Here is an 11,481-nt window from a genome sequence, read left to right on the forward strand (position 1 = left end):
GTTAACCTCAGTCAGAATATCACGTGCAGTTTTGGGCACAATATTACAGGAAAAAAAAACATTAAACCAGCAATCCTACAGGATAGATTCACCAAAATGTTGCCAGGAATGAAAAATTACTTTTAAAAGGGGAGACACCCAAGAAATTGGCACTATTTATATTGCTGCAGACAGCTTGAGGGGGGATTTGAGAGATTTTGTGAAAAAATGGCCAAGAAACGAGGGGCCTCAAGATTAGAAAAGAAAGCAAAAAGATCCTTTCGACAAATACACTCCTTCTCTCGCTTGCTTAAGTTTCAAGTGCGGAAATAACTTAGACAATTTGCTTTGCAATTAAGTCAGCAACAGTTCCCAGAATAGGATTGGAATCTTGCCTACTTACAGATTTGAATTTAATGCATTGCATAATATTGATCCAATTTCAAAGATATTTTTGTAGCTTATGGTTAGGCCTTTTAGATTGACACAAGAACAGCTTATCTGATTAAATAGTATTTTGATGTGCAAAGCAGATTGGTACGTACTGCAGTGCAACATCACAGCTATCTTTGGTAGCAGCATGAAGGGTATTGGTACTGGAAACGTAAACATCTCCATCTTACATAAACAAGCCCATTAGTGCTAAAACTTTCTTAGTTTAACAGTTAGATTGAGTGCATGTTCCCTATACGCAGCGCTAGCTTCTAAAGAACATCCCCACTGAAGCTCAGATCAGCTCCATAAATCTCCCTCAGTGGGGATCCTGCAACATCTTGACACAATAGCAATCTTCCATTATTCACATCACTATTGAATGATTACAGCACGGGTGGCAACCATTCAGCCCACTGTGTCTGTGTGCTGGCTCATTGAAGATTTAATTCATCTACTGCCAACCCTCAACTTCTCCCCAGGAACCGCACATTATATCTTTCCAGATATAATCCAATTTCCTCCAGAAGGCCTCAATGGAACTTGCCTTCACCACTCAGTCCAGATCCCAACAGCCGGTTGTGCAAACATTTTTATTTGTGGAAGTCACCATTACTTTCTCTTTCAATGCCCATTTTACTTCAAATTCATACTCTCTGGTTCGCAATCCTTCCACCAATGGAAACACTGTCTCCCTAGTTGCTCCTTCCAACACCTCATGATTTTGACTACCTCTCTCAGATCTCAATCTGCTCTGCAAAACCGCCCAACTCTTTAATCTACTCCCCATGACTAAGGTTCCTGATGCTTGTAGTCATCCTCTCGAATCTCACCTGCACATTCTCTCATTTTTTTTTTATATAATCACTCCAGAAGTGAGGCACCTGGAACTGGAAACTACATTCTCATTGAAGTCAAACCAGCATTTATACAAATTTAGCTTAACTGCCTTGCCTTTATACTCTGCTCCTATTAATAAAGCCTAGGATGCTTTATGTAGTATTAACCATTCTGGCAGAATGTCTGACACTTGCGACTTATGCACATTTAAACTTTACTTTGCTCTTGCGCATTGGACTATTTATGTTATGTTGTTTCTCCACATTTTTCTTGCCTTAATGAATTAAATTCAAATTTCTCACAATTAAATTTCATTTCCCACTTGTACTTGCAGTCCACCAGCCAGCCTATGTCATTTTAAAGTTCTACACTTTGTCCCTCAAAGCCCACCATACTTTTGTAATTAAGTCTTCAATTTTCACAGGTTTTATATTGTTTGTAATTTTCATTTTTAAAAAACATTCATTCATGGAATGCAGGCTCTGCTAGCTTAAGGCGCTGTTGATGGTGAGCTGCCTTCTTGAAATGCTGAAGTCCATTTGGTGTGGGTACACCTTCAGCACTGTTCGGGAGGGAGTTTCAGGATTTTGACCCAGGTGACAAAGGAAGGAATGGTGATATACTTCCAAGTCAGGATGGCGAGTGGCTTGGAGGGGAACTTGCAGATGCTGGTGGTCCCATTGAACTGCTGCCCTTGGCCTTCTGCAAGGCAGTAAACATGAGTTTGGAAGCTGCTGTCTAAGGAACCTTGGTCAATTTCTGATAAGCCCCATACCAATGTCAGTTGATAGTATGTAACCTGGAAGGGCAGCAGTCTGAAACCCCACCCTCTGGAGACAGAGCAAATCTTCCTCCAGTCAAAAGAAAACAACTGAACTGCTATTACAGTCAGTCACAGTCACTTTGCCAATTTTGTATCCATGTTGCATCTGTCCTTTTTATTCCCTAATCTCCAACTTTACAGTCGTTAGACTCGAGCTCCTATTTCTTTATGCCAATTTGTTAAAAAAAAACTTTTAAAATACAAGCAATTGTATATTCAGCAACAGGTAGTGAAACATTGAGAGTCTATCCCACAGAGTTAGGAGAATTCACTTGAAACTGTAAACTCTGCTTTTGCTTTTAAAAAAAAAAATGATAAATTCCTATGCTGTCTCAAAACTTAAGCATTCAACTGGAAGTCACAAGTACTTTAATAGTTAAAAGAATTGTTACGTTAATGCGTGGATCTTTGTATCAAATTTGCAATGTTTCAGCTTGAAGCAAATGAGCTTGTGTAGCATTAAAGAAATTCTAGAACAGACAGATGAATAAATTTAAAGGGTTTTAATGCATTTGTACTTAAAAAGCAAGGCGACATGCTTTATTAATTGACAGGTCTAGCAATTCATTTATTGTACCACACTAAAAAACCTTTCATCAGATTTGTTTTAATGGCATTATTTGGATCAAGTTTCCTCAGAGCTGATAAAAATCTGCAACATCCATCAGGCACTACTAACTGAAATATTAGCCACCTAAGGTAGGAGGTTATTGACAAGTAGTCCGAAGCTTGAGATTTTTACGAGCATTATTACAAAGGCTGGCAGGGAGCAAAGGTTTTCCTTAACTACAATAATGTCATTCCTTTGATACACCCACTTTGTCAAACAATTTAAAAAGGCTCAACTGGCTTTCACCATTCCATTCGGCATTTACCAGGAGAAAAAGATAGATTCCAACTTGATGAGATATTTTACCTCTGCACAAAAAAAAATGCAAATAACGCCACATACTTACATTCTTTCAACTTCATACAAATATTAACTAAGAACCAGTCAACTTGACAGCCAAAGCATTATATTGCAGCCTAACTAATAGGTTTGATTCATCCAAAATATAATCAGAGCTGTCTGAGTGCACTCTGTAATCAAGGACAAATAAAAACTGAATATCGCTCCAACACCACCACTTGGCGACATGGATTAATTATGTGGAAGAAAGAACTAGATCAGGCATCTTGAGTGACAACTCCAAATATCTACTGGTTCTAAGTAAATACCTTCCAGTACTACACAAGGCCATGTAACATTACAATATAAACGAATGATTTCTGTCCGTGAAAATACTCATTCATAACATTATAAATTTCTGCATCATTTCTTTTGATCTCAGCCTGATTGGATCAGCACATAAAGTAACAGCATGACAAACAACAGGAAGTAGTCCAATAGCCTATTCCTGTCCTATAAAACTAAATGATTTAAGGGCAAATATCTTCAAGCTAAAACTCAAGTTTGCCTCCTTTCTCCCTTCATCGTTAAATTATCAAATGTCAGCTTCACTGTAACAATTCAACAGCAGAAACAATACTTTCCCTGGACAAATTTTATTCCTCGAGACAAAGTTACCATCAACTACAAACAAATGAAATCATATTAGCTGATTACATTGAATTATCTATGTTTCAAATTTTCACATCTTTTAGATGAATCAATTAATATACTGATTCTGGTTTGACCTATTCTGCAAAAGGGGAGAAAGGAGTCTTGTTGGTCTTGCTCACACATCCTCTAGTTCTGAAATTATATAGTTTATTGCAAAAAAAAACCTGCTTGTACCCACATTATTCCAGTCCTACATTATTCCTGTCATCTCCCTAATATGTTTAGCATGGACTCTCAGCTACAGACAAATAAAAAGTCAAATTTTCTGTATTGTTGTGGGCAGGACTCAAGTTCAATTTCATCAGATTAGGAAAAATTCAGTCTTAACTCGCCTGTTCCACACCATGTTCTCTCACTACACCATGGACTATATAACGTTCCTACCCTAATTTTGCCAATTTTTTTTCCAGTGGTCAGCCATTCACTTAGTATACCTGTTTCCAGGATCTTTCTTCTAATTTAAGCTGCATTTAAGCTGATTACAACAAAGATTCGTGATTTTATTCTTATTATGTGGTAGCATGGGCTCTAAAGTGGACAGAACCATGCATAGCTTCAAGTATCATTTGTATTGCTACCTTGTGTTATAAGGGGAGACGCAATTTTGGTACCATTTTAGATGTGTACTAACAACAATGCCAGGGTTTCTGAAGTTTTTGACAAGTATTTTTATTCATGATTCACAGGTTTGCAGCAGAGTTAAGGGGAACATTTTGGTTCATTAAGGAATAAGCAGAGAGAAATAAAATTGCTATTGTGTAGTAAGGAGGGGTTCAGCAGCACAAAAATACATTAGCCACCAAGAATGACAGCCAGCATGTGCAGAATCAGCCAGGCAGAAAAGAAGCTGTTAATTTAGGGTCTCCAAAAATAGTCACAACTGGACAAAGATTCCAGAGTGCTTTCAACAAAATCTCACAGCCAAAAAACTGTGGGAAACTGAGCAAATGCAAAATGCATGTTCTGAAAGTGCTTAGACATCATTAACAGCAAGCTCCAGAAACTATGATGATACCAACTGATCAAGGAACTTTAAAGTGGTATTAGGGTGGTCCTTCACTGGGGTTTGAGTATCTATTGAGTATTGTTGAAGAAAATAAAATAGGTTAATCTTAATCTGTTATAAGACAGTTGCAAATAGTTCTTGTGCAGTTTTAGATAGTTCGTTGTTTTTCTTTTATGTGCAATAAGCTTACTTTCTTTCATCAAAATTACATTGCAGGCCTCTTGTGAACATATTCCATGACTAACCATCATACTAAACAAAGAAAATAAAACTTATTTATCAAGCCAGGTTTAGCCCTGCGATCTGATTTGTCCAGTATCACTGTTGGCTGGAATCATAAAACTAAAATTCTATTATTCCTCAATCCATAAAATTCTTCCAATATTCCTTAATTTACAATGTCTAACATACCCAAATCTGTGTGGCTGGATTACAATTTCCTCTCTGATAGTCACCATGCTGCATTGTGAGACAGCATCATTAAACATTATTTTCTCTTTCTTGAACACAAAGGGCTGGATTTTGTGGAATTTGGGGGAGCAACACATCTGACTTCCCTCACCCCTGTCAGGAAGAGCCGGTTGACCCTCTGCGGAGGGGTGGGTGAGGCAGACCGGGAGGGACGGGGATGATCTCGTCCTCGTATTACCTCTATACTATCAATCCAGAAACTCAGACTCATTATAACCTCAAAATAAGGGGGAGTAAAAACTTAGGACTGAGTGGAGGAGGAGTTTCTTCACCCAAAGGGTCGCCAATCTGTGGAATTCCCTCCACAGCGAAGCATTTGAGGCTACCTCATTGAATGTGTTCAAGGCAAAGATAGATGGGTTTCTGAACAGGAAAAGGAATTAAATGGTTACGGCGATTAGGCAGGAACTGAGTCCATGAAAAGATCAGCCATGATCGTATTGAACAGTGGAGCAGGCTCTATGGGCCAGATGGCCTACTCCTGCTCCTATTTCTTACGTCCTGGGGATCCAGGTTGAACCCCACCCATTCACAAAAATGAAATCTGGAAATATAAGTGATGAGCTTGAAACCATTGCTGATTGTTGGATAAAGCATCTGTCTCACTAACGTCCTCTGGCCTATGTGTGACTCCAGTCCCAAGGCAAAGTGGTTGGCTTTCAATAGTCCTCTGAAATGGCCTAGGAAGTCACTCAGTTCCAAGGGCAGCTAGGTACGAGCAATAAATCACTGGCCAGTCAGTGATTTCCACATTCCACGAGTGAATGAAAAAAAGAATGGTCTGAATTTTGAAAAACAAAGGCCGCTCTGCAGCAACAACATGCTGCCAGTGATCTAAACAAGCAGAGAGAGAGTAGAACACCCATCTCTTACTGGCATAGAGTCCTCCCTTGATCTACTAGTCAATCTAAGCAACTAACAACATCAGCAGTACAGCACTAGCAGAAATCAGTAGATACTGCTAGGAATGCAAGCAATGGCAACAAAAGGACACCAACAAATCCTAGATTTTGGCAAGGCTAGGATTTTTGGGTGGGGAGGGAATGGTCACATTTGGGAGGAGAGAAGTGGAGGCCCTTTGTTTTAGGGCCAGATGGGGGAAGCACAAATAGAAATTGGTAACAAAGAAAGGATCAACTTTGAACTGACCCACGACACACAGATGACAACTCTCAAAAAGATGAATCACCTCCTTTACTTTTTCCTTAATTTTTCACCTTCAACCCCAGATATTGTGTAGATGGGTTGGCAGCAGCCCTGATCTGCACAGGTAAAATCATAGTCAAAGTTTAAAAATCTAAGAATTCCAAAGGAATTCATGCAGAACTCCATAGTTTGTATCCCCAATTAGACCACCATCTATTTGTGGCAATCTTTCAGAATTTTTAAAGGAACTTTAGATGAGTAATTATTTCATTACTTCAAACACCCTTCAAACTTATTTTTAAAAGCCCCAATGTCTTATAAAACCGCAAAAGGGAAGTTCAAGTCCATTTATGCTTGCTAATTTTAACTCTGATCAAAATGAATACCTTCAGCATTACTTCGTGACATTTATAAGTCTGGCTGTGAATCTACCTCTTGTATCTGGACGTGTTCTCTGCTCATGCATATATAGAACTGCCTTAAACTTATAATTTCAACAAAATAAGACTTCAGAAAATAGGTACAAGTACACTGTCCAAAACTGAGGTTTAGCAATGACCACACAATCCAATGAACTCAAAGTGCTCTCAACTCTTATTGATCCTTCAGTGGAGTTACATTCCTATTAATCTCAAACAAAAAACAACTGGTCTTTTCCCCAACTGTCCCCTAGAGCTGTAAGGCCATTACGATCGTGACAAAATTGAGTACTTGGATAGTTCCTCAAAATAACTCCACCACATTTCAAAAAGGTATAAAATATAAAATTTATTATTACCATCATTTGACCTCACACTTGGCTGAAACCACAAATCAAAGAACGCAGTTTTAAGAAAAGCCCAACCAAAACAAATCAGGAACATTTTCACGACCGAATTAAAAAACGACCATGCTACTACACATTAAGATGAAGCCAGAAAACAATTTAAAATAGAGTGCTTTGTGATTATTTGAATCCAGAAGAACAAATGTTTTTGTTTGAGGATGTATTCCAATAAAAGCAAATCACCATTTTGTACAAGAGCCCAAGTATGCCTCAACTAACCATTTAGTAATTCTCATCTTCAGCTTGGGCACTCTTGTAATGGATGTCGGAGCTCTTTGATATCGAAAATCTTAAATACGGTGGCATTTCATAGTTTTATAAGCATGTGCATAATGGATAACTCTGTTTCATTTTACTTTAACAGTAACCACCAGATTATTGCAGCCACATTTCTCATCTCAGACCACTAAAGACTCCAAATGAGAAAACATTCCACTTCTGACAATCCATTCCTAGCGTATGATCGAGGTTCATCGTATTTATGTGGAGAGCACTGCTACTAGTTGCGTAGGCTGTTAGACATCAAAATGGAATTGGCTCTGATCCTGCCCCAATGTGGCATTTAGTCCACATCAAAATGGTTCACAGGATACACATCAGGATCACGAACACTGGCCAGTTCTTCTCTTCATGGTCTGTACTGCTTCAAGTGCTATGGGTTTCGATCCAAAATGGGGCCATGGAATATAAAGAAAGCTGTGAATCAGTCGTATTCTCATAGGCCATGGACATCATGACAACAGTTAGGAGAGATTGGATACGGTCCTCAAGACTAAAACACCAGACTCACTTCAATTGTCAGGAAAATGGTTGTTTGATGAAAAATAGGAAGAAGAATTCCAGTCTGTTTAAATTCACCAAAAGGTACTGAAATCTCGATCGGCAGCATCCAAGTCTGTTGGCCCTTCGGTTGCCTGAATGGAAGGGTAATCAGTTACACTTACAATAATTAATTAAGAAATTAGATAAGGTCGAATACAACGAACAGAATTTACTTGGTCGTTTATGGATGGACGTCGATTGATTCTCCCAACTACATCAAAATTGAGAAAGCAGTCAATGGAGTACAAGGGTGTCTTCGGGGACAGTGCGAATTGGATGATAGACCATTTTGCAATCCAGATGGCTTCATTTTCCCTAGACTTTCAAGGATTAGAAAATTGGCTGGAGCACAGAAAGGTCAGCCAACTCACCACATCACTCATTCTGTTTCCCTGCCCAAGATTAATTCCTATCTCATTGTGTTTTTCCTTTGTAAAAATTATTTTTCCTCTCCACTTTGAACATGCAGCTACACTTCAAAAGCCAGTTCACACAACCTCCGTTTCACTGAATGTCTCTCCATATTGCGGAGTTTACTCAAGCCAACATTAGTCCCCACAGGATACCCCTAATTTCCACTGCAAATCAAAATAAATTAGTAATTCAAATGCTAGAACAATCTGTTTAATCATTGAACACCAATACTCATCAGTAAACACACACGCTTAATTTATTCTTGATTAGGTAAGTCAACAAACTTCTTAGGCAAATAATGCATAACAGATGCCCAAGCACTAATATATCCCCAAAATAAATCTCTCTACACTAAGACAATTTAAATGGAAAGTCTGATGTCTTTGAGAACAAAGCGGATTCATTTATGAATAGATATCTCAATAGTAGGCAATTAAAGCTGGCTAACCAGTTCTTCCTCTCTACCCATCTCACCTAAACACTTCAATTTTTCTTCCTCTTTTTATGATATTGTAGAGATACCAACTCACGCTGGGAGGAGTTCCATGCATGGCCGACGACTTCTGATACCTCACTCAAATTGGAACTTAAGTAAATCTTAACCAGGAAATGTTATTAGGTTATTCAATTACATGAGCAATCATGGCTGCATATGTATTTCCATGCAGTAGTCAGCCAGTGGCGGTCAGAAACAGAAAGCCTAGCCAATATTTCCCCTCCTAGCTAAATAAGTAGTAATAGCTGTTGTATGAGCAGTCCATGCTGCTACTCATCAAGTTCTATGAAATTCTCGGACTATTGCTCAATAGAAAAAAAAAGAGATGATTTACTGTCACCATCCTCTTTCAGCGTAGGAATCCACAGGACCTACCTCGTCTCATGTGGTCAAGGAAAACTACTACGTGGTCTAACTAGAAGAGGCTATTGTCTTAAACTAGATGCAGTTTATTTCATGTTAGCAACTAAACGCAAGTTACACCAAAATGATAGACAGTCAGAGGCCAATCTGAATCTTTGTACTGACTCATTTAAGATGGAAAGCGGTTCTCCCAAGCCCATACATCATAATGTGCACTGCCTAAGGTATTTCTCAATAGTAACTCTTTCAAATTATTAGACCCTTATAAATCAACACCCTCATCATCCCAGCTAACTCAGCACAGAATAAGTGTCAAACTGTGTCTACTTCTTACAGCCAGAAAAATGCTCTTACAACAGACTGGAAATGGACAAATGTAACATGTTACAAGTTTAGTTTGCATTGTCATACCAAAGTGCAATCAATGGTTCTCAACAGCAAGGTGGAGAACAAGATGTAATATTTCACGATGGGCAAAGGATCGGACTAGATGGCATCATTTAGATTTCATTTGAATCGTATATCTATCCTTCACTTGCTCTACCACATCTAAAAATAATGGCAAACGTCATCAATACCTCCTTGCTATTCAGACAGGAAAATCTGGGCTATACCTTTAGGAGACATTATAGCAACCAAAATGAACAACTCTGCATTCACTAACCAAACACTTCCACAACTGTATATCAGAATTTGTCAACTGTACAAATGCATGTAAATTTGTTCATGCTATTTTTGTTTAATCTGCCTCGAAAGAAGAGATAACACCAGATTTTGTTTTCAAGCTAAGCCTTTGCTCTTCAAGGCAATGATTCTACATCAAAACAGCTCAATATGTTGAGCTGTTTACTTGAAGGCACATCATGTATGTAACCAGAGCCATCTGGATGCAGTGTTCAAACAGGGGCATTCCTCAAAACATGAAGATGTAACTATTATCTGAAGTTGTGCTGGAATGTGTTTTGAGACTACTGGGCTCCTGCTGATAGAACAGCCCACTGGGAGATCAAATTTAACAGCTCAAGTTATAAACATGGCTTACGGTAACATTCCAACACAATGGGAAACCAATTTATCTCTAGCACCTTTCGACATCAACCCATCATTTCTATGGATAGGAATGGGCTGCTGATAGGGTTCCTTAATCGCATTCATATTTATCATATGACTTGCAATCTATGGAATCCTACAAATTTAAAGCAGTCTCACAACCAGTGATATTCCTTTCTAAGCAGATGAGTGACGATTGACTTGAAATGGAAATGTTTGCTTCAACCCTTCTCAGATCAACATTACAAATTTCCTTCTCTGCGTTCCTGTTTCAACAGCCAATATTCAATTCGGAAAGCAAGTCTTGGTCCTACACCATATTCTCTCCCCTCCCCCCCCACCCCATCCAGAAGGTCAATTTAATTTACTTTGTACATAGAACCAATTTTCCCCCTACCATTTCTCCCCCTCAAAAATTTCCAATAATTATCATTTAGTGATGATTCTCTTGTGTTCCCCAGGATAATAGATCTCAGTTCACCCAACTTCCCAGCAAGTTAAAATGATGGAACTTTATGACTTCTCCGAGCTGAGCAATTCCATTTGCGAACAAATACTTGCAGGATACTCGAAATCCTCCTTCACGAAAAAGCAACTTTTCACTTAGTGATAGTAGGAACTGCAGATGCTGGAGAATCTGAGATAACAAGGTGTAGAGCTGGATGAGCACAGCAGGCCAAGCAGCAGAGGAGCAGGAAGGCTGACGAAGGAGGAGGAGGGTCTAGGCCCGAAACGTCAGCCTTCCTGCTCCTCTGATGCTGCTTGGCCTGCTGTGTTCATCCAGCTCTGCACCTTTTCACTTAGGTTCTGTTTTGCACCAGATCCAATTCATTCAGTCTGCCTCTTAAATTGCATTCAATGAGCTGAGTACTGGCTCATAGATTATCACAAGGCTCGTGGTGTAGTGGTTTGTCCCTCCTTGTGGACTTGGAGATCTGTGTCCTCAAGTCTCCAGCTGTTCCAGAGGAGTGTAACCTCTCTGAACAGGTTGATTACAAAGTATCTTCATGGCTCATAATCCTGATAATTCTGTGGCCAATTTAAATCAATCCCTCAGTAATGATTTAGAGATAGCAGGAACTGCAGATGCCGGAGAATCTGAGATAACAAGGTGTAGAGCTGGATGAACGCAGCAGGCCAAGCAGCATCAGAGGAGCAGGAAGGCTGACGTTTCGGGCCTAGACCCTTCTGAAGAAGGGTCTAGGCCCGA

At 39.2% G+C, this 11,481-nt stretch overlaps 2 protein-coding genes across 2 annotated transcripts in view; both read right to left on the bottom strand.

Annotated features, from left to right (window-relative positions):
* The window catches only part of LOC109915512 (formin-2-like), a 364,588-nt gene that overhangs the window by 236,266 nt on the left and 116,841 nt on the right, over positions 1–11,481 (bottom strand). The window lies entirely within an intron of this gene.
* Positions 1–11,481, bottom strand: part of LOC109915656 (formin-2-like) — a 65,361-nt gene that overhangs the window by 2,554 nt on the left and 51,326 nt on the right. The window lies entirely within an intron of this gene.

Source organism: Rhincodon typus, chromosome 9 (assembly GCF_021869965.1).
Source record: "Rhincodon typus isolate 14 chromosome 9, sRhiTyp1.1, whole genome shotgun sequence".
NCBI classification, from domain to species: domain Eukaryota; kingdom Metazoa; phylum Chordata; class Chondrichthyes; order Orectolobiformes; family Rhincodontidae; genus Rhincodon; species Rhincodon typus.